At 44.0% G+C, this 22,654-nt stretch overlaps 1 protein-coding gene across 13 annotated transcripts in view; it reads right to left on the bottom strand.

Annotated features, from left to right (window-relative positions):
* LOC135921671 (cell adhesion molecule Dscam1-like) overlaps positions 1 to 22,654 on the bottom strand; it is a 439,711-nt gene that overhangs the window by 316,647 nt on the left and 100,410 nt on the right. For 7 of the 13 annotated variants that reach the window (XM_070535316.1, XM_070535327.1, XM_065455967.1 and 4 more), the window contains one exon: positions 4,706 to 4,777. The exons of the other annotated variants lie outside the window; for them this stretch is intronic. The gene's annotated coding sequence lies outside the window, so the exon portion shown is untranslated. The remainder of the gene's footprint in view (positions 1 to 4,705; positions 4,778 to 22,654) is intronic. 13 annotated transcript variants of the gene reach the window in all.

The following is a 22,654-nucleotide window of genomic DNA, read 5'->3' as shown; positions in this document are numbered from 1 at the left end:
GAAAACTCATTGGCAGCTTAATGCAGCTTTTAACTCCTGGAAGTAATGTACCTTGGCAAAGGAAGAAAAACTGCTTTTAATCAACGCTAAGACAGTTTCGGCCTAGTTGGCACAGTGACGCAGTTCTTGCATTTCTGGAAGGACCTTCGCCGTTTTCTGGGGTCTCGCTAAAGTTTATGATGTTGTAAGGCATAGTTCTGTTTGAGTGATGTCACAAAGTACCACTATATAACACCATCCTACGTCAGTAATCGCTAAACAAGTCAAACGAAAAGCAAAGCGAGATGAAATAAAAGGGCACCAACCCGCATCCACGAGCGCCAATGAAAACATCTCGATTTCATTACATTCTGACCACCAGTCGGGCTGATTGGCGTTCCACGGCGAAACAATTTTAGCGTAAAGATATCGCGAACACAGCAGCGCCTTGTGCATGCCTTATCTTTTTTATCAGTAGGTCTCGCGCGACAGAGCATTTGGAGGGGTCTACTGGCACAGGTGAAACACAAGATGCGTTACAATATCCGAGCAGCGAATAAAAAGTGCGGGAAAATAAATTGATTGACTGACTGACGACGGGAGCGACTTTAAGGTATCAGAGGAATTTGGAGCTTTGAGAGCGGTTATAGTGGAGAACTTCGGTATAATTTCATTCATTTATAACATACATTTCGTTCTCAACACAACCGCAATTTTTTTGCAATCTGACCATTTCGGATTACAGGTACGGAGATAAAGAATCGAACGCGGGACTTCGTGCTCCGCTGCATAATGCCAGAGCCAGTGAAGAACTGTATGAGGCGGCGAATAATAGATTTAGAGACACAATAATGTCCAAACGAACCAGCGATGTCTATGGTCGAAGAAGAAAGTGTCATAACAATCGTCGTATATGAGGGCCATTTAAGGACCTCAGGAAGTGGTATCATCATTTCCTGAAGTGATTGGTTTTTGCCGATTATGGCGTCCTCACCAGAAGCGATTTGAACAATAATAATTTTTATCGTGATAGCAATTATATGGACACTCTAAGCGAATTTTTTCACCCGTCGTCGCTGTCGGCGTCACCTTGAGGTACCTTATACTATATTTAGGTATATGTATGATAGATGCCATGCCAAACTACATTAGATGCGGCATGTGCGGGTTATATTGCTGCATCTTCTATCACTTGTCTTGCTCATGCCGGTTGTTACATTCTTGACAAAACTATTCCTCAGAATTTTGAGAATGGCAGCCCACAAAAAAATGTCATGGAAGAAAACAATGACAGCGCATGCCTTCTGAGTCTTCTGAGATTAAAATATTAGAAGTGCGAAACAATAGAGAGTTTTAGCCCAGCGGGTTTACGGCCAGCGGAGCGGAGCGGGCGAGCGGAGACGCGACTGCGCATGCGCACCACGCTGAGGCGGCCAGCGGTTTTACGGAGCAGCGTTTACGCCCGCTGGAAAGCACTCCCCAGCGGAGGGTATACGCAGCGCGCGAGCGTGCGTAAGGGCGCGCGGGCGTGTATGGGAAATGCAAGACGGCAGCCGCGAACATGAACGCCGGCAGTTCTGCATCGAAGACGGCGACTGCCGCGCTGACCCGTACATTAGTACTCAGTACATTATTAACAAATAATGCACTGAGAACATGTAATATATTTTTATTCAACATTTCTTGCATAATAAAAGCAAGCGTAATTCAATTTCATTTTTCAGTAACTCCTATTCGAACCACTAGGTGGGGCAGCAGAGCGCCGCGCTCTTTACCCCGCTCGAGCGGGTGATCCGCTGGGCTAAAATTCTTTTTTCGCGAGCCGCTCCGCTGGCGCAACGGTGGAGACCGCTCCGCTCCGCTGGCCGTAAACCCGCTGGGCTAAAACTCTCTAATAACAGAGCTGAAACCTGAAAATGGCGTAACTTTACTGGCGCGGCTTTGCACTACCTCCGGGATTGGTACAGGAAAAACGTTTGAAACACACGCTATACGGAAAAGTGGTGGTTAAGCCGCGAAGAAAGAGGTTGGCTTTAATTAATACACATAAATGAAGTTCTCCGGTGGTAGGATTCAAACAGAGCACCACTATAGCACAATAGCTCGTTTTGCTTAGTCAGCTTACGTTTACTTCACTACATGCTGTCTTTACAGCTACGAGTCTTACACTTCATGTAATAGTCCAACATGTGTCTATCGCATTCAGTGATTTGCCCTTACGGCGCAACTGTGATACATCTTTCTTAAAGAACGAGTTTTTTTGTAACCAAATAAAAAAGAATTTTCTCAAAGGCCACTTCCAAAGGACAACGTGACAATGTTTTTTAAGAGAGAAGAGTTTGTAATAATTATCACTCTTCATAGCTCTGCTATATGAAAAAAACAGACTATCTTTGAATTCATAGATTACTACGACATAAAGGTCTGTGACAAATGGAACACGAGCAAGGAACTCCCACAGGCATTTTCGATTTGCAGGAAGGAGCGACTGCACGGGATTTCCCAACACTGAGCCTTTTGAAGACATTTGCTGCAGAGGCAATAAACGATCTTACTGTCGTAATCGATCCATCTAACTGTTTTCTTTGCTGCGTGAGAAATACGTGAGAGAGAACGAAATGTTTACTACAAAGTGAACGGGGTTTCTACGGCCAGCCGCACCTATGCAACGAGCGTTCGTGAGTTTACTTTGTCAGAGCAGTTCAAAAGAAGTTCTTCACACGACGTGCATTTCACTTCCTATCAGGTATGATGATAGGATACTTTGAGCACCTTATGACATCTTATTCTCGGGCAAGTCGGAAACTTCTGAGCCTACGCTATTGTCCCACGAGGAATCTTCAGCGTAGGAGTCGGAACATGACGTGTTCTACTACTCCTTAGCCAAAAGTGACCTCTCATAGGGGGCTTTTGTTTGTACGGTGTATTAAAATTCACGATTGATTCAGCGCTTAGGGAGAACGAACTGGAAACAGCAGATATGAGTATAGCTCCGACGCCTGTCTTATCTACTTTCCTTGTGTGATGTTTCATAGTGCTCTACCTACATTACGCCGTGACTCGACTTTCTCTGCTTGTAAATGAATACCAACAAAAGTGTCGAGCAGAAACATTTTGCGTTACAGTTATTTCCCCGGTTCAACTCCGTAAAGAGAGAAAAAAAAAACAAGCTCATCCAGATCCAACGCACATGTTGAAATCTATGCGAAGTGAAGCTAAAGCAATCGAAGCTAAAGTAAAGCGGGTAATAAATGATTTACAGGCAACGGGATTGCGTACAATTTGGTGATGACAAATGTGTGCACAGAAAAGTACGGCACATATAAGCAACATTTAGGTTTTCTGTACTTCTTATGTCCCACCGCGACATAGCGCCATTCTAGAGGATTGGCCATGACCGGCACATTCCCCAGTGGCATATACCGAATGGCTAAATCAGAGAGTGTAAAGTAAATAAAAAGGGTGTGAAATATAATTAACCCTTCTGTAAGCATATCAGTGTGCTTTACGGATATATCTGTGAGCAGACACAATATCTTCGCATTTCATTTAGCAATCCTACGCAGCGGGATATACCAATTGCGGAAGGTTAGCCAACGACCCAATGGCACATACTGAGTCGATAGATCAAAGAAAATAAAGTACATAAAAGAAGCCGTTAAATGTTTTTGAATTAAATTAACAGATCCGTGTTCGTTAGAGATTCCTAAAAGCCGAAATTACGTGTTCAAATTTGATGTATAGGAAGATATGTTCATATTACGCAGAACAGAAACGGACATACTTGGTCAACAAACAAGGCTTGTATGAGCTACTTCTATATATATATATATATATATATATATATATATATATATATATATATATATATATATATATATTTGTGTGTTTGCGTGTATATTTTGAGGCCAGCACTCGTAAAATATATTGTTCCTTCTAATTATTCTCAAGTTATGCAAATAACATAAACCGGCTCAATGCAGTTTGAATGTGTTATTGTAAAGCGAAGATTTCTTTATATATTATATATAATATAAATTTATATATATATATATATATATATAATATATATATTTATATATATTAGGAAAGACGGAGGCACCCAGCCAGCAGTCGCAACAAGGAAAGTCTGGAAGGATCTGTAAAGAAATCTTCGCTTTACAATAACACATTCAAACTGCATTGAGCCGGTTTATGTTATTTGCATAACTTGAGAATAATTAGAAGGAACAATATATTTTACGACACACTCATGCACACACACGCGCACACACAAATTGCAGTAGCACAGACACATGTCAGACGCATTATGTTATTTATATCGCATTTATTTCGATTTATATACCGTTGTGATCCAAGGCTGCCACCTAACTGTAAAGTGCTTTTTCCCTTCGGCGTTTACATTTATTGGCCTCGTCACCAAAGACTATTTGGTGGCCACCAATTTCGAACGGCCACATTAAAATCAATTAGTAGAATGCTTGCCTTTCAACGGCGAAGTCTTCAAGGCTGTGCTTCTCATAAGATGACGGAAAACTCATGCGCATTAACACATTAGGTAGCATATGCTTGATCCGCAAGGCGCAGGCAATGCATAGATGAAAAGCTCCAACGAAAATTGCCAACCTGAACCCAACGCCGCTATCTTTCCGTTTTCGCACCAGAGTGAGACAAGTCATAACACTGTAGTTCAATTCCAGTTCGCTCAAATATAACCACTTCTTACCAGTATTCAACATCGGCTCCGTTGAAGTTCGATACTCTGACACCGACAGCGCTTGGCTCAGCAGCCTAGAATCTAGAAGTAAACAGATTGCGCCAGACAGCGTGATCAGGCGGAACTGTATGACAAGAGCTTCAAGAGGTCTCGGAAAAAAAAGATTTTACACGCTTTCGTCATGCCATGTCGAATTCTGAGTGCACTTAAGCTGCGATAAAGTCGGACACTCGACAGCCGTGTCAGTGTTCACTGCTCGCGGTGTGTCTTTCTCACTGTATGAGCTTGAACGCCCGAGAAAGGGGCTGAGATCGTACATGCGAGCGACATTAGTAGTGCTTTATAGACGAAATGCCCTTCGGCGAGCCGTAAGGCAGTGGCACGTCGGGCTTGCGTCCTCTGCAAATTTCTTGTGAATAGGCCACTGCTACTGTTCGCCCGTCAGGCGAGAAACGAGCGCTGACAACCAGGCACCCTTTTAACTTTATATCCAACGGCGTCGCCTTTTCGGCCGCTTTGCCGAAATGTAAGAATGGCTCGCCATAAGATTTGATTCGGTCTAACTCACTTTTGGAGGCACTCAAGTTGCGACCAAAGTGCGCGCAAAGTCATTCTCTTATAAAAGGTGTCACATATCGCTGCGGTAATGTTGTTAGTACTGTAGGATCTGCCATACTCGTCGAGCTTTATGCTACGTATTTTACGTTGTTTCATACTTGAGTGAAGATTGAAATGTACACCTAGATGAGAACGGGGAATCAGACATTTTCATTTGTTTGCTTAAAGCAATCAATTTGATGTGGTTGTCATTTTCTGACCGTGTAAACGTCTTAGTTTTCACAGTTGGAGCATTAAAAGCATCAGCATGTCCGCGTTCCGTAAAAATATTAGCAAATGAATTCCATGCGTACCGATGCTTGCCTTGGAGAGCTTGCATTTAAACATTAAGGAAGAGGGCAGCAAAGGTGCGTGAGTGGCTGGTGAAGCCCATGCAGCTGGCTAGTAAGATTATGCAACAAAACTTTAGTTAGGCATCGGAACAACGTCAGTACTTTATTATTTTGTAACAGCATTGAGAAGTAATCTCCAGATCCGCCGACGTCTCTTGAATCCTTCACACCGCTGCGCTGTTTTAGTCAGGCCCTCCAAGTGAATAATAACTGCAAATAAGTCTGCATGAGATTAGAAATGGATTAACTTTAGCTTTCTTGTTTCGTTTCGTGGGGCCCACATCAGCGCTATATATATAAGCCCACTTGCAGAAGCAGCTAGTGCAGACGTATTCACACTTATTGCCCGATGTTCTAGTTCTGCATGTCATATGGTCTACAGCGAGTTGGTCTGATGCCCCTTGCCAAAAAAATAGGCTTTCCTGAGCTGTGATCCAAGAAAAGTGCCCATGAAATGGCAATGCTTTAAATAAAATAGGTGATGAGAACAACCGACTTGAAATTAGCCACAGAAATATATCTCGTTAGCGTAATGAATTTTTACGTCAATTTTAATATGTGGGAAATTGTTAGCGTGCGAAATCATAAGACGGGGACGAGTGGAAGCAATACAATTGCAACGAGCAATACCAAAAGAAAAATAAACAAGAGAAAGCTTGAGCTCCGACTTTACGCGTTATAGACCAAAACCTCGTGACACAGGCCTATAGTATATAGTATTAACTGTTTCGCCGTCATTAGGCACAAAATTACCTACTTCCTTTGATGCAGACTAAGGCGGCTAGCGCAAGGCCCATAAAAATAAAAATAAAATAAAACTAGGGTATGCGTGCATGTGAGTGTGTGTGGGAGTGGGGGGGGGGGGGGGGGTGAGGGATGGGGGTAACGTTAGGAACCCAAAGATCAAAAGCACATCGAGTCACTTTCATCAGGAGGCTGAATGAATCAGTCGGCGATGTTATCCGTAAACGAAACGGACCCTGGCGCTCTGCCATTAAGGAGGCTCATGTATGGGACTATCTTCCGTGGCTCCCACCTCTTGCGGCAACGCTCTGCGGCCTCAGCGGGGCGGGAGCTGTTGGGAGAGCAATGGGTCGGGGGCGTGGGGGGGGGGGATGCAGTGGCAGTTGGGAGGAAGGGGCATAGTAAGCGAAAATAAATGATCGCCTCTGGCTGCTTGCAGGCGATTACGCAAGGTTCCAGACGACCTCCTTAGGATAAGATACGATGATCTCTCCCAAGGCAACTTTTCCGTGCCTCCTTGCGCTTATTACACTTCTCGGGCCAAAGTGCTCGCCACGACGAGCAAGGAGAAGATGACGCAGTTATAAACAGGGTGAGACAGCATCGGCCCGAATAGTAAATGTTGGAGAAACTTTTGTCCTTATTATTCCAATGGCTTGATTATTTTCTTTTTATTTCGTTTGAAAGCGCCGTTGCCGTCCAATTTGCCCCGAGCCTTGGTAAGCAAGACTGTGCGCCGTCTTTGAAGTTGCGTGCTCTGCAGCGATTGGGACATTGCGTCAATGTTCTCGAGTGACAGGTTCTCGAGCCTACGAAAAGAAATTAGCGTCCCGCGTTTCCGAGAATTTTGGGCGCCCTCGAGCACGAGTCACTTGCGAAAGGCCTCGACGCTGCGAGCGGCAAATAAAAGATGCGCTAAAGCGTGAATGCCAGGCGAGAGCACTTGTTAGGGTACAAGTGGCAGTGGCTTGCGCAATACGCCACGTTTAAGCGTCTCGTATATTAAGAAACATATTGCCTCTGCGATCCGAGTTTCGCTGTTTCTCATGCAGTTCGCTTTATTGGCACAGAGTGCCTTTTGTGCCTTCTAACGCTGTTTTCTTAGAACTGACGCTGCGTTCAATATTAGAAAGCAAGCTTTTGCAGCAATATGCGCCCTTCTACCTGCCACTGGGCATGGCATTCTTTAAACAAGCACTCCTGCTGGGTGTCTTCAAATATTTCTTACAAAATCTTTATAAGCACTGTTCATTTTCAGCAATCATAAATGCTTTGTTCATGGCATATGTCTTCTCACTTGCTTTCTAAAGTACAAACCACAAAGCGCTACAAACTGGGTTTTCTCCCCAGAATTGCAACCTTCTTTATTGCTTTTGTTTCTTATGCCATTATGGCGAGTGCATACATGGCACAGATTTGCAGTAAGGCGAAACCACGGCAGCTGCATGCCAATGCACCATAGCAAGGTTATTCGCTACTCCGCGTCGACATACTGAGCGTCCCACTCCGATGGCCAGAAGTCCATGCCGCTACACCTTATCGAGGTGAGCACCGCAAGCAACGTCGCGCTCGACTCAAAAGCTCCCAAATCCCGCAGGCTCTTACCGACTCACTCGTACTTCTTCACATGTGCAGGTGCATCTCTCATACGAGTGTCTCAGGCGTTCGCTCTCCCTAATGGCACAATCATTCATCTCATTGGGTGTACACAAGGCCGCCCCATCTGTCAGGCCTGCAGGCAGCGTCCTAACGTGGTACACGCGTACTGGGAACGTCCTCCCCCACTTTCTCCTCAACCCACACTATCACACGCGTTCACAAACGCCTCGTCCATGCCTTACACTTGGTCGAGCTGGGCCGTACCCCACGAAGACCTGCGCCGCACTCTGTGGTTTCTCCTGGTGCGCACCGTCCACCAGATGCAGGACGCTGTGATGCCCGTGGCCACTGGTAAGCGTCACCTTCACAAGCGTGGCGACTCGGATACAGTTGTCTCGCAGTAAAGTTTTCTTCTTCATTTTGTCCCCTTTGATTGAGTGGCCGTGGGCGAAACATGCAAACTAGGCTATGAAAAGTTATTAATGCGAAGCATTCTATAGGAATCTCTCGGCCCATCACGCAGGTTCACCCTCAATTTCTCGGTTTGCCTAATGAAATCAATTTCATGTTCACAAATGCAGTAATATAATGCTCCCATATTAAACTAGAGCTAATAACGCCTATAATCCTGAAAATCATAAGGATAAATACTGTACCTAACTAATTCAATTTAAAATGAAACTCTATTTCCTGGTTTTGTGCGGAGTGGGAAGTATTTTCTAACTTAGAAGTTTGAAAGTAGACAATACGTGTTATCTATCTAGCAAAGATTTGTTTAATGTAAATCACGTGACAAACGATAATACGGGAATTCTAGGTCCTTTTTGCACGAAGGCCACATCACCCGCTACTAAGCCCGACTCACTGGTGAAATGATTGAATATGGAGTGCCGCTCCATACTCTGCACAGCTGCTCCTTCTGTAGAAGCTGCATACATGCCTCGACTCCCAAGAAGGCAATCGTTGCTAGCACGTCATGCGTCAGAACAGCAAGTGACGGGTCGCGCTTCAGTAATCTAACGGATGGAGGGAAGCAAAGATGTTAAGCTCGTAAACGCGGAATGAAGACGTATGCACGGCAGAGAACTGCCAATTACTAGTAGTACAGGTGCCTGGGAGCTTGCAGTCATGTGTTACGTGCTGTATGTGTAGGACAATGCCAAAAACTACATTATATATTTTCACATATTGCAGCCCCTGGTGGGGCTATAGCAGGAGTGGAGAATGCAATGCAATACGAAAAATTACAACACGCAACACAGAAATGTGGCAACAAGGAATAAGCGCAATGTTGAGGAAGCCCGGACAAGAATTCGTTTAATGGGAGAGGACGGTTGGTACCTGGTAGTGAATTCCAAGTTTCAACTGTTTGAGGGAAAAAGCTATACTTGAAACTGTTAGTGAGCGCATAAAATGCTGTAATGTTAAGCGCATGATGTCTCCTACTTGAAGAGTATTTAGCAAAGGTGATCTATTCGTCACTGGAAAGGCGAAAGCACGAATGAATATTGCCGTGAAAAATTTTTAAAGAACTAACGCGTCGCTGTTCGGCGAGAGATGTTAGATTAAGTGAGGGCATGGCTGACGACGGTGAAGACTGGTGGTCATAATGACGGTAGATAAATCTAATGGCTTTCCCTTGGACGGCCTCAGCTCTGTCTATTTCGTACTGCTTGTAGGGACTGCAAGCAATACTACCATAGTCATATATAGAGCAGACAATAGTTTTATATAACAGTAATTTAGTGTCCCGTGGAGAATTAAGCAGTGTACAACGTAAATAGCCGAGTTATTGTAGAGCTTTAGTCGTAATGGAATCAATGTGCTGTGACAAGGTCAGGTTAGTGGTGCAAGTGAGACTAAGATATTTGTATTCGGAAGCGCCATGAATGGAATTATGAATAAACTTGTAGCTGACAAAGAACGGGCAAGCTTTATTGGAGAAGGACATAATGACAGTTTTACAGAAGTTAATATTAATTTGCCATGTTTCACACCATTTGTAAAAGCTGATGAATGATTCATTAACGCGAACATGACCAAGGGGAGATGAAATTATGTCATATAACACGCACTAGTCTGCATACATGCGGATTTTAGATTATATCTCATGCGGTGAATCATTAATACATAGTAACTAAAGAGGAGGACCGAGGACCGATCCTCACCTAGAAAGGGATCGAGTTAAGGTTTACAAACTGAGAACGCTGAGACAAAAAAACTCTATACCCAGTTTACTAAACGAGGGTTGTTAAGAATGGCATTTAGTTTGGACAGTAGTTTTGGATGAAGTACGGTATCGAAAAGCTTGGAAAAATCTATGAATATAGATAGCTTCAACTTGAAATCCCTTATCCAGGTTAGAAGCTATGTCATGCATGAACTTGACAAGTTATGTTATTGTGCTATTGTGTTATTGTGCTATTGTGTTATTGTGTTATTGTATTGTGTTATTATGCTTCTTCACCCTTAGGTGAGTGTGACGCAAATACATAGCTACTGTAAAAAAAAAATGTCTTGGCCGCAAATCCCAACTGTAGTTTTCTGAGCTGTCAATTCTGTTGTGGTGGGTATTGATATTTGCACATTCCGCGTCCGAATAGGTTGTTTTGTGCCATTTGGGAGGGACACTGTATCATGTTCACCAGTATGGTTTCGTCCAGGCTGTGCTGCCACTAGGATATGCGTAGGCGCTCGACTGACCTTAGCTGTGTCATGTATATGGCTCCTGCTAATCTGTGCTGGTGACGTTGAGACAAATCCCGGCCCAGATAAATCTGATCAAGTTCTCGCTGCAATTAAAGAAATGAGATTAGTCAGTGAAAATTTTCAAAAAGAAGTTCTTGGAAAAATAAAAGATGTACAGCTGAGCGTTACAGAAATCAAACGGCGCTTATCTAAGCTAGAAGACAGCTCGGCCGCTGTCACTGACATCTCTAAGGAAGTCAACACTTTGGGCGCGATGCTGAAAGAATCTCAAGACAGGCTTCAAAGCATAGAAACAACTCAAACGCGACAGTCTAGCAAACTTGTTGATGACCTCAATAATAGAATGCGTAGAAATAACTTGATCTTCAAAGGCATTGCTGAGCAGACAACGGAAACATGGAAAGATACCGAAGAGGTGGTGACAAAGTTTGTAACCACGAACTTGGGAATGTCAATTGGCGAAATCGAACGAGCCCATAGAATAGGAGAACAAAGGGAGAACAACACCCGCCCAATAATTGTGAAATTCTTAAATTTCAAAGACAAGACCTGCATTCTCAAGAATGCTCACAAACTGAAAGATCTTAAATCTGCTTCCGTTTGGATAGAAGAGGACTTTTCACCTAGGATGCAATTTATTAGGAAGCAGCTTAGAGACTTTGCTCGGAAGAACAGACATCCTGTTGAGCAATATAAACTCTTCTTCGACAAACTCCTTCTTAATGGTACCCTGTATTCATTCAACTGCACCACTAGAGAAGTGACTGCTCTTCCCAAACGCCACTCTACAGATTGGGCTCCTTTTTCGAAAAATGGTATAAAAGAAATGACTACTCCCCATGAAGGCGATGCGACCGCTCAGGACAACTGACTAAAAAATAAAGGGATGAATTCAACGTTGTCAATTTTGGTGACAAATTTCCGTAGCCTCCTTCCAAAGCAAGATCATTTCTGTTCTTATGTCGAAGCATGCTCAGCTGACCTGGTGTTAGGATCAGAGACTTGGTTATCTCCCGATGTTAATAATTCCGAACTATCCTTGTCCAGCCAGTTTTTATTATTTAGGAAAGACCACATAACTTCACGCGGTGGTGGGGTAATAATCGCTGTAAGGAAAAGCTTGGAAGCGTTTGTTATTGATACGGAATCGTGCCTGGAAATTTTGTGGATTGCATTACGTCTGTCACCATCTGTAACTTGTGCCGTTGGGGTGTGTTATCGCCCACCTGATTCACCTGAGGAATTCCCTGAACACCTGAATGAATCTTTAACTCACATTCAGAACAAATTTCCACGCGCACCAGTATTCCTGGCTGGCGACTTCAATTATCCGAATATTGATTGGAAAACATGCAGGCCCCTCCACGGCACAAGAAAGCGTGAATGCCACAATTTTCTGGATGTGTTAACACTTTTCAATCTGCACCAAATTGTTTCCACACCTACGCGTGGTCATTCGCTCTTAGATCTTGCACTGACAACGGAACCGGAGAAGACATCTGTACACGTTTTAGATGGCATCAGTGACCACATGATACTGCAGTGCGATTATACAGTAGTCAGGAATAAACCAGAAAAACAGAAAAAAATTATATTTGATTATACCAGAGCAAATGTTGACGCTCTTCTTAATGAACTATCATTATTCTGTACAGATGTTTTCCACTCTTTCAATATGCGGGATGCAAATGAGAACTGGTTCCTAATTCGTGATAAACTAACTCCGCTGAAAGATAAACACGTGCCTAAGGTCACCATCACCACATCTACAGAAAGCACATGGTTCACAAGACATGTGAAACGATGCATAAACAAAAAGAAACGGTTGTACGCAAAAGCTAAACTGACAGCATCTGAACACGATTGGAACAAGTACCGCACACATGAGCAACTGTGCAAAAGTGAAATTGAATCAGCGAAGGACAAGTTTTATAACAGTGACCTTTCACACATGTTAAAAAACAATCCTAAAAAATTTTGGCGGGTTGTTAATCCAAATTACAGTTCAAACTCCTCAGTATCCATAAATAAAGAAGGTAATCTTCTTACTTCCCTTGAAGTAGCAGAGGAATTTAACCAATTTTTCTGCTCAGTATTCACTCATGAGGGCCCCTTACCTACTGACCTACAATTCCCAACGCTGTGCCAAACTATGCCTGACATAACTGTCACGCCAGAAGGCGTATATACAGCCATAGACCGTCTCCCTATTAACTCGGCACCCGGCCCCGATGGAATATGTCCTAAATTGCTAAAAATAGCAAAGCCTGTAATACGCCCAATGTTGGCCGCAATTTTTCAGCAATCTATAGATACGGGCTGTGTCCCAAACGACTGGAAAATTGCGCGTGTCATACCCGTTTTCAAATCTGGTGATGCCTCTAACCCGTCAAATTACAGACCAATTTCGCTAACCAACATCAGCTGCAAATTACTAGAACACATAATCTCATCGGCCATCATGAGCTATCTGGCGAAGCATAACTTCTTTTTTGCGAATCAGCACGGCTTTCTCCACGGTCGATCTTGCGAAACACAACTGTTCGAATTAATTACTGACCTTCATCGCGCTGTTCATGCTCACTCTAAAATAGACGCCGTATTTGTAGATTTCGCCAAAGCGTTCGACAAAGTTCCACACAAACGACTAATTAAAAAACTTGACAATCTGAACATTAATTCAAAGGTTATTTTTTGGATTAACAATTTTTTGGCCAATCGCTACCAATCAGTCTTTGTTAATGGTCATTCACCAACCCTCTCCCACGTTAAATCTGGAGTACCACAAGGGTCTGTACTTGGACCTATCTTATTCTTAGTTTATAATAATGACATAAGCAATAACCTGAGTTCTACGGTCAGATTGTTCGCAGATGATTGCGTGATATACAGGCAATTAATTGAACATTCTGATTCACTTCAACTACAATCGGACTTAGACAAGATTAACAATTGGTGCACACAATGACAAATGGAAATTAATACCTCGAAAACAAAAGTCGTGACATTTTCCACAAAAACTAACCCAGAACCTTGCCATTAGTTTTTAAACGGCATGACCATAGAATCGGTACCGGTCATAAAATATTTAGGGATCCATTTAGCATCCGACCTTTCATGGAACATTCACATAGATGCGGTCATTAACAAGGCTTCTAAAACACTCGGATTTCTCAGACGAAATCTGCGTTCAGCTAATGCAGACACTAAGTATTTAGCATACACCACATTAGTGCGCTCGCAGTTGGATTACGCCTCTTTGATCTGGAACCCATACCAAGCATACTTAATAACAAAATTAGAGTCTCTTCAAAATAAAGCCTCTAGATTCATATCGAAGAACTACTCGCGTACGGCAAGCGTCACTGAAATAAAGAAAGCTCTCAAGTTACCTCCTCTCGAAAGACGTAGAACGCTTTTCATACTGTCCTTTTTCCACAAATTATATCACAGCCACTCTTCCTTTGCTATATCCCATCTCACGCCAGCGCATCGAATATTCCCACGCATTGACCACCAACTCAAAGTCGAACCCATCTTTGCTGGTACTAACCTCTTCTTTCATTCGCCGCTCGTCCTAGCCATCCGTCAATGGAATCTTCTGCCTGGCACCATTGCATCTGTCATTGATTACGAAGCGTTTGTAACCAGCCTGAAATGTCACCTTGAGCTGTAACTTTCATTCTTCCCCTCTCCTCACTTCACACATGTGTATGTATATATAACGCTACTCTCTGTAACAATTGAATGTTTGTTGATTATTGTTGATATGTATCTTTATATTTTGTTTTTATATTTAGCATGCTGTTAATGGTAAGCGACTTCTGTACACATCGTAGTACTGCGTTGCTTTGTACTAACTGTTGTTCCCCCCCTATGTAATGCCTGCTGGGCCTTTAGGGTATTTGAATAAAAAAAAAAATCCGCGTCTGAATACATACTGTACATTAGAGAGAATGCTATTTGATTGAAGAAATTTCATAACGTGTTTGTATGTTATATACTCTAGTATTATGCATGAATATGGAATTAGAGATATTGGCCGGTCTTTAGAAAGATATTGCTTACTACGTGACTTATGCAACGGAAGTCAGGTAGTAAGCCAATGTACCTATGATAGAGGTGTCGTCAGCAAGATTGAAGTTGCCAAATGTATTGAGAACAAAGGATGCTTTGAGAACAATGCGCAGAAGGGAAGCAAGAACAGCCTTATGATCAGAAGTGCCCCCTACCGCTTCACAAATGCAATCATTCGCGGCAAGTTTCGAGCTAAGACCGACCAAGGGCGCTATAACGTAAAGCTATCCGAAACTTTTCTATTCCAATTCTGCAATCAGCCCTCCGCGATGAGTCAAAAACTTTTTTGAACCACCCCTACTTCGCCTGTCTGTCACGCGACGTCACGAATACCGCGATAGCTCCCCATCTGATAGGAAGTGTACACACTGATAATGCATAATTTTGGCTGAATAACAGCAACAAAAAATAGTTATTTCTGATTCGAAGCCTTTCAGCCATTAACCCTCGTCTATTGGTCAAAAGTTTTCGCGCTGCACCCACTTCACCTGTCTGTCACGCAACGTCACAAGACCGCGAAAACTCACCGCGTCAAAGTGACGTGTAGGCATTAAAGATGCATTAATGTGCCGAATAAAACTGATTTTTTTTCTGAATAGCCGCAGGCTGCCCCGTTCCGAAAGGAATAAAAGGTGGCTGCCGCCGATCGCTCAGGCACTGGCTACTCGCACTTGCAAGAGAGCATGGGTTTATTTGTGTACAATAAACCATTTTGCGTGGACGTGTAACGTTTTCAAGCAGTTTTTGAACGTTTATAACCTCGCACTGCCAACTCTTCTTTGCTGATGACGCGTTTTAGCGGCATTCTTTTTCTCATCGTGGAAAACACAATCAACCGCATACCGAACTAGCCATGGACGTGGTTGATAATTGTGGAGGCTGTTCGATGCGGCGTCACTTTAATTCCGGCTGCAGAGTTCTACTTTAGTCTTTAGATTTGTCCTGTTGCAGTGTTCTACTTTGGTCTTTAGATTTGTCCTGTTGCTCTCCTTTCCTTTTTCCTCTTTCCTTTTTCCTCCCCTCCTTCCTATCTTCCATTTCTGTGATGCTGTCGCCTCCCTTCAGAAGAGTAGGCAGGCGTTGTGCCCCTTCCGGTGCCAGTTGCCAGCCTGCTCCTCGCTTTCCCTTTCCTGTTACCTGTGTATACGTGTATATGTGTTCAAAACAAATAATAATAATAATAATAACCTTCCATTGCATGCCCCCGCGATTTTCGACCAGCCACCGCAAGCTAAGTAAGGAAATGCAGACCAATCGCAGACACCTTCACCACCCTCTTCATCCGGATATCGATTTTCAGTGCACTGGCTCGGCCCCATCGCATCCCTCGCCACTTGAGCGCGCTCCTCCCCTGTTGTCAGCCAATTAGATAAGACAAGCCGCTCGCTGTAGGCAATGTTAGTCGCTTTTAAAGCAAACAAATGTGGCCTCCTATAAACGAGGAGAGCGTTTGATTGGTCTGTTCTGACAACCCTGCGGGTCAGCGCCCGATGCTTGCGTCGACGCTTACGCAAATTGCACGTCAGGAGATCTGAAAAACATATTGGAATAGTTTTACGCTATAGGGCCCCAAGTCAAAAAAGGCCATTTGCCTGATAGACTCGCAAAAAATCTGAGTAAGCCCCGAACTCAGGCTTTTCTTTATCTCAACTGGCATCGGGATCACACCTCGATAGAGAGGCCAATGTATGCCCGCTGCGCTGAAATCAGCAAGACAAAGTTGGAAGGACCTAGGTTGTGTTTGTGCATGAACGTTTCGATGGCTTGTAGTGAGTCCACCGATGTTACTGGTGGGCGATAGAAAGCACCGATTACGAAATGATTTTTTTGGAAGTCAAGTTTGCCCCAGGCCGATTCCGTATCTGCAAGAGCTGCGAAAATGGTGACCCTAACACCTGAGCGAAGCAAAAGGGCGACACCGCCCCCTTTGCTGTTTTGTATGTCTGCCCGAATTGCGATACAGTCCGGTGGAGTGAATCCCGTATCAAAAATCCCATTGCGCAGCCACGGTTCCATGACGGCCACTACTAGAAGACAGAACGAGTGAATAAGGGACAAGACGGCAGGAAAATAATTGGTGATCCTTCCTGCATTAGTACTAAGTAAACGAAGGTAATCAAGCGATCTGGAAGCTTGCCAAAGATGCGATGATGGTGAGACAGTATCACTGCTGGCATCGGCATGGTTGAAAACTAAAGACACCGATCAGGAGCGATAAAAATAACTGGAAGATTTCACCATTGAGTTAGACGCATGGTCCCAGTGATAGCAAACCTTATCAATAAAGGCATCATCATAGCGCAGTTTTACAACAGAACCTTTGTCGCGAAATGAACCGGAGGCCTCCCAGAGCTTTTTGCGAACAGATCGCACATTTGAAGACAGCTCATCGATGAAGATCAAATCGGAATTTTCTAGTTTAGAGGCATTCTTGAAGATCTGAAGCTTATCCTGGAAAGTTAAGATATTCATTATGTCTGGGCGCCGGTGGCTTTCATGAGGCTAACCAAGCCTGTGACACCACTCAGCTGATGGAGATTGCGTCATCAGTGTCTCATAAAATAGCCGTGAAACATTAGCTAATTATGTTTCGTTAATTTCGACAGTGGGGTTCATCAAAACCGTGTAGAATTATATTTTTTCGACGGGACCTGTTTTCTAATTCATCCTTCTTGGAAAGTATCCGTCTCACAATTGTCGAAAGCGAAGCCACTTGTGCCTGTAGTTTGGTGCATAGGTCAGTGACCGCAGGGGCGTTATCTGCTGCATCCATTCGTTTGCCTAAGTCTCTGAGAAGTGAAGAAACAGACTTGCAGTTGTTATGACCAAGTGAAGCTTTCAATTCACGATTTTGCGTTACAAGCTTGTTTACTGCGGCTGTTAATGCCTGAATTTTATTTTGAACCTCGTCAGGCTTAGAGCTGGAGACCGGGAATTAAGATTCAAGAGTAGCTAGATGGTATTCAAAAGCATTGAGCTCATAAAATTCATTTCAAGATGCTTGACCATTGCTTCTGTCACACTGGCTTAAGGCCTTGATGTAATGTGCGTCAGAGTATACAGCAAGTGATCAAGTTGCTTCAAAACAAACTATGCTCTCCCCAGTGCACCTACGTACATGAAAAGAATGAGGAATAAGACTTCTTACATGATAAGAGCTTCATTCTTCAACATTAACCATGCAACTTACCTTTATATACATGGCAGAATCTATTTGCTTTACCTCTATAGTATACAGCACGCAGGCTGAGAATAACACAATAAGGACACAATAATGTCCAAGATCTTTGTCTTCTTAAATTGAAACTTTAGTGTTAATGACTGCAGATACAGGTCGCGGTAACTACAGTGCGAATAATATAGCATGGGCTCACATCGAGCGATGTTTATTTAATTGTATAGCCACTCACGACTAAGCATTTTTCTTATAGCTTTGCGTCTCGACTACACTGCAGGTACCTGTCTGTTGTTACTGCACAAATGAGAACTGATGCCACCTAATACATGGGTGAACAAAACAGAGCTAGATGTTGGGTGGGCTGGTACTGGTTTATATATAACTGGGTTCCGCGAGAAACGTGCGGACCAGGAAGGAAGGTACGGCTGCCACAAGCGCGTGCTCTCTACAGCTTTTCCTAATTAAAGCAAAATTTTTCATAGACGCCTCTCTCGAGCGCATTAGGTAGTGAAAGAATTCCCGTAACTGTGGAGCATATCTCGTGGGATGTACTCATAGGAAAAGTAAGCTATTGTTAGCTTTATTACCGCGCGGTGCTTGAAAGAGATGATCACTATAAATAACTACTCCTTTCAATAAAAATAGTAGCTGAAACCTAGCGCTCGACTCGTTCATACTATCTATTCTTTAATGTTCTTTTCTTGGGGCCCACAGAGTAAGAACCGCAGTGAGGAAACCCGGGAAAAACCTCAAACAGCGAAGGCGACAAACGAAACGACGGCGTGGGCAAAAGAAAATAAATAATAATAAGGCTACGCGGGTGGCACTCGACGCAAATGCTTTCTCATTGATTTACGATACTGATCCAGAATTACAGACAACACTCTAAGGCGGTTTTCTTCTGTATACCGGTCGTTCTCATTTCCTTAAGGCACCACAATGACCAATGCCGTATTATAGGAATGCCCTCTTCTCCCCCACTGCGTTAGAGTTCCTTCGTTCTCTAGGACACGGCGTAGACATGTTCTGGGCTCGAGACGATAAAACGGGAATAGGAATCAATGAAACAGAAACATGTAGTCCACGCGTGAATCCCTTGGATACTGCTGAATAATTACCTGCGGTTTCGAGAGTCTAATTCAAACGCGCTAAGGAATCGAAGATTCACTTGGCACGCCAGTTCCCTGCTGCTGTCTCCTCTCGATTCACTCCCTGAGCGAAGAGAGAAAACCGCAGCTTTTGAATGCCGATCTGCGCTCGAACGGTTCTGCTTCACGGCGGGATCTCAAAAGAGCAGCGGCCAAACGGCGCGTTCACTCTCGATTCGACGGGCAGACACTACTAAGGCCGGAGTGAAAGCTGGGGCGGGCTCAGGATGAAAGTCGGAAAAAGCGGGTCGCCGCACAAGAAGAGGCGCTCAAAAGTATTCTTCTCGCCTCTATTCAAGAAACTAAGAAGCGCCTTCAGAGGTTAGAAAATAAAGACGAAAGAAACACAAAAGACGCAGAGAAAGCGTGGAGACAATGCAATAAGCAGCCGAGCGCTTTCGGGGGTTTTAGACCGAAGGCGAACAATGGAGCCCACATCGTTCTTCGCGGCCTGTTACACGGCTTATAAAGAGAATAATAAAAAAAGATAGAAATAAGCGATACCTCGCCGGTTTCGCTTCCCCCTAAGAGGCCATTTCGCGTAGTGCGTGAACAAGAACCGCGGGAGACGTTGGCGCCGAAGAAGGAAGATGAGGAGGTAACGAAGCCCCGCCTTGAATCTCGACTGGATTCGGCTCGCACTATTTCAGCCAGTTTATCTTCTCCAACTGTGTCTTCGCATGAGTACCTTCTTCTTTTATTCCCTGACACTACCTCTGTTAGAGAGTGCCGAGTGCTGGTATACCTTCCCAACTATGCACGCGCCTTACGTATATTCTTGCATTCTATTTCCTTCCTTGTCTCTTCATATTCTGCGTTTCTTTACGTACCTCTTTTTTGTTTTACAAACGAAATTTCTTTCGCTTCGCGCCTGTGTCGGATAGGATCAGTTGTAAATCTCGAAAACGAGGGTACTCACTCGTCGGAGGCGGCAGTATTTATTCGTTTAGCACGTTCCGCCTTCGTGAATCGTGCCGTAGCAGCGATACGCGGAGAAGCCTCAGCGCTCGCTTTTCATGCTGTCACGCTAGACTGTACAAAGCCGCTTAAAAAAAAGACGAATAACAAGAGAGTCCGGGCACACAGTTCTATACTAAGCATCGGTATAGCTGCAGCCCTTCTGCGTCCTACTTTCGGGAATAATCATTTCGCGTTTCGCCCAGCTCTCAGGCTCTAAAAAAAAAAAAGAAAATCGGGCAGAGGCCCCATAGCGCTATGAATGCCAACGACAATGGGATTAGCATCGAAGCACTCTATAACGACACACCTTATTACCGTCACGGAAACACAGCATGTCGGAAGTATGTGCTGCTACTGGGCTCCACTCTCGCGCTTCCCTATGGACACGCTGCGCCACCAGGCGCCACCGCCATGAAGCCTTCACGTGTGTCTGGAGAGTGCGAAAGCTGAAAAGTGTTTTTCCTAATCGCCTGCGTACATTCGTTTTGCAGCGCGCTAAAGCTTCGCGCTGCTGTGCTTGAGGAACCCGTGTGACGGGGGTTTGATTCCGATCAGCGCTGGATAAACTTAAAAAGTTGTATATTCTGGCGCAGACCCAGTGTTACCTTTCGGGAATAATCATTTCGCGTTTCGCCCAGCTCTCAGGCTCTAAAAAAAAGTCCGGCAGAGGCCCCATAGCGCTGTGAATGCCAACGACAATGGGATTAGCATCGAAGCACTCTATAACGACACACCTTATTACCGTCACGGAAACACAGCATGTCGGAAGTATGTACTGCTACTGGGCTCCACTCTCGCGCTTCCCTATGGACACGCTGCGCCACCAGGCGCCACCGCCATGAAGCCTTCACGTGTGTCTGGAGAGTGCGAAAGCTGAAAAGTGTTTTTCCTAATTGCCTGCGTGCATTCGTTTTGCAGCGCACTAAAGCTTCGGGCTGCTGTGCTTGAGGAACCCGTGTGACGGGGGTTTGATTCCGATCAGCGCTGGATAAACTTAAAAAGTTGTATATTCTGGCGCAGACCCAGTGTTGCATACCCATTACTGGTACAAGTTGTAGCACGAAAGAGGTGCTAGTTACGAACAAATATACTGCAAAGTGGGTGAAGGTTTCGAATAATGGTAATCGCCACAAAACTGGGAGCAATGGTATGAGTTGTTTGCAGATCGGCACATCGATGACAATGCTCACGCCAAATAATGTGCGTACTAGTTTTCATCAGCTCCAGGTCACTTTTGCTTTGTTTCTATATATTGCACTCTAAAACAAAATTACATGCTTTCGGTTGTATCTTGCCACACAACAATTAACGTCACCTATTTTGTCCGCATTTCCTTTCTTTAACGCTGCGAGCCCGGTACTTCCCGGTAGCGAACGGCATGCGCGTTATCAGTATTACATAGCATTCCAGACAGGAAAGAGGGGGCGCGACGTTTTGAAGAAACGAAACGCAAGCAAGGCAGATGACGATTATTGCTGTGTGGCAGATATACACCCCAAAGGGTGTACCTTTGTCTAAGAATGTAACTATCATTGCGGTAAGGCTAGCCGATCACTGCAAAAGGACGCTTGGACGTTTTATATTTTTTGCCATAGTTACTTTTATTAGAAACAGAAACCATGGGTAAGAGAAAATATGGTAAATGTAACAGGAAGTCACGTGCAGTTGCTCCTTAGTGTCCCTAAATTGCCTTCTCAGAATCTCGCTGGTGTTATATTGCATTGACATGTTAGCGCAAAGCGATCGTCATTATACTTTACAACCCTTGTGGTCTTAAATGAGGCTTCTTAATTATGAGCCGGCACGTACGAATGCGTGAGATAAATAATCATTTCCTTTTTCTTTTTTGAACGCAGTACCTGAATTCAATACTAGCATATATGTATACCACCTCTATCTGAATGTTGCCACATAGGACGGCAACCGAACCTAACGCTGAGCAGCGAGCGTCGTAGCCACTGAGCCCTTTCAATTGATGCCAGAAGTTATCGCAATTCTTTCCGTGAAATCACAACAATCACATTTCAGGATATTTGTATCGTGGCACTTATTAACCCGTAACCTGCAGCACCTTTGCACGCAGGTCTTTGTTATATGTCATTGACATGTTTGTACTTTCCACATTAAAATAGTTGCGGCAAGGAGTCGGTCAAGGAGAGCGTCTTCCTTTTTCTTTCTTTTCTTATTTTTGGTGTAGGTGTGCTTTTCGGAAAGAGAAAATGGAAGTGTCGTTCAATAGACAATAGAAAAGACCATTTTGAAACGGCAGAGTTTATACAAGGCAGGGTAATAATTCATGAGCGCATAGGGTGGACACGTGGGGACCAAACCTCCAGCGGTGACTTTACCGAGTACAACGTCACTTAAAGAAAAACTTAGTTTTATATCCTTTCATAAGCGTTTGTTCACATTGTAGAGCGCAGCACCATGAACGAAATGTAAAAATCTAAGGCGTTCCAGATACGCGTAAGGATTACCCCTAGTCACTGCAGTTTACGAAAGTACGGCGGAGGTTAAAGAAAACATAAGGTTCCCATATGCATCGCGTCTTAAGCCGCGTGTAACACAGCCGTCTCTCAAGATAGCTACAGTG

The sequence above is a fragment of the Dermacentor albipictus genome, chromosome 3 (genome assembly GCF_038994185.2).
Source record: "Dermacentor albipictus isolate Rhodes 1998 colony chromosome 3, USDA_Dalb.pri_finalv2, whole genome shotgun sequence".
In the NCBI taxonomy this organism is placed as follows: Eukaryota; Metazoa; Arthropoda; class Arachnida; order Ixodida; family Ixodidae; genus Dermacentor; species Dermacentor albipictus.
The sequence above is the reverse complement of the archived record's forward strand: the minus strand, read 5'-3'. Positions and strand labels throughout refer to the sequence as shown.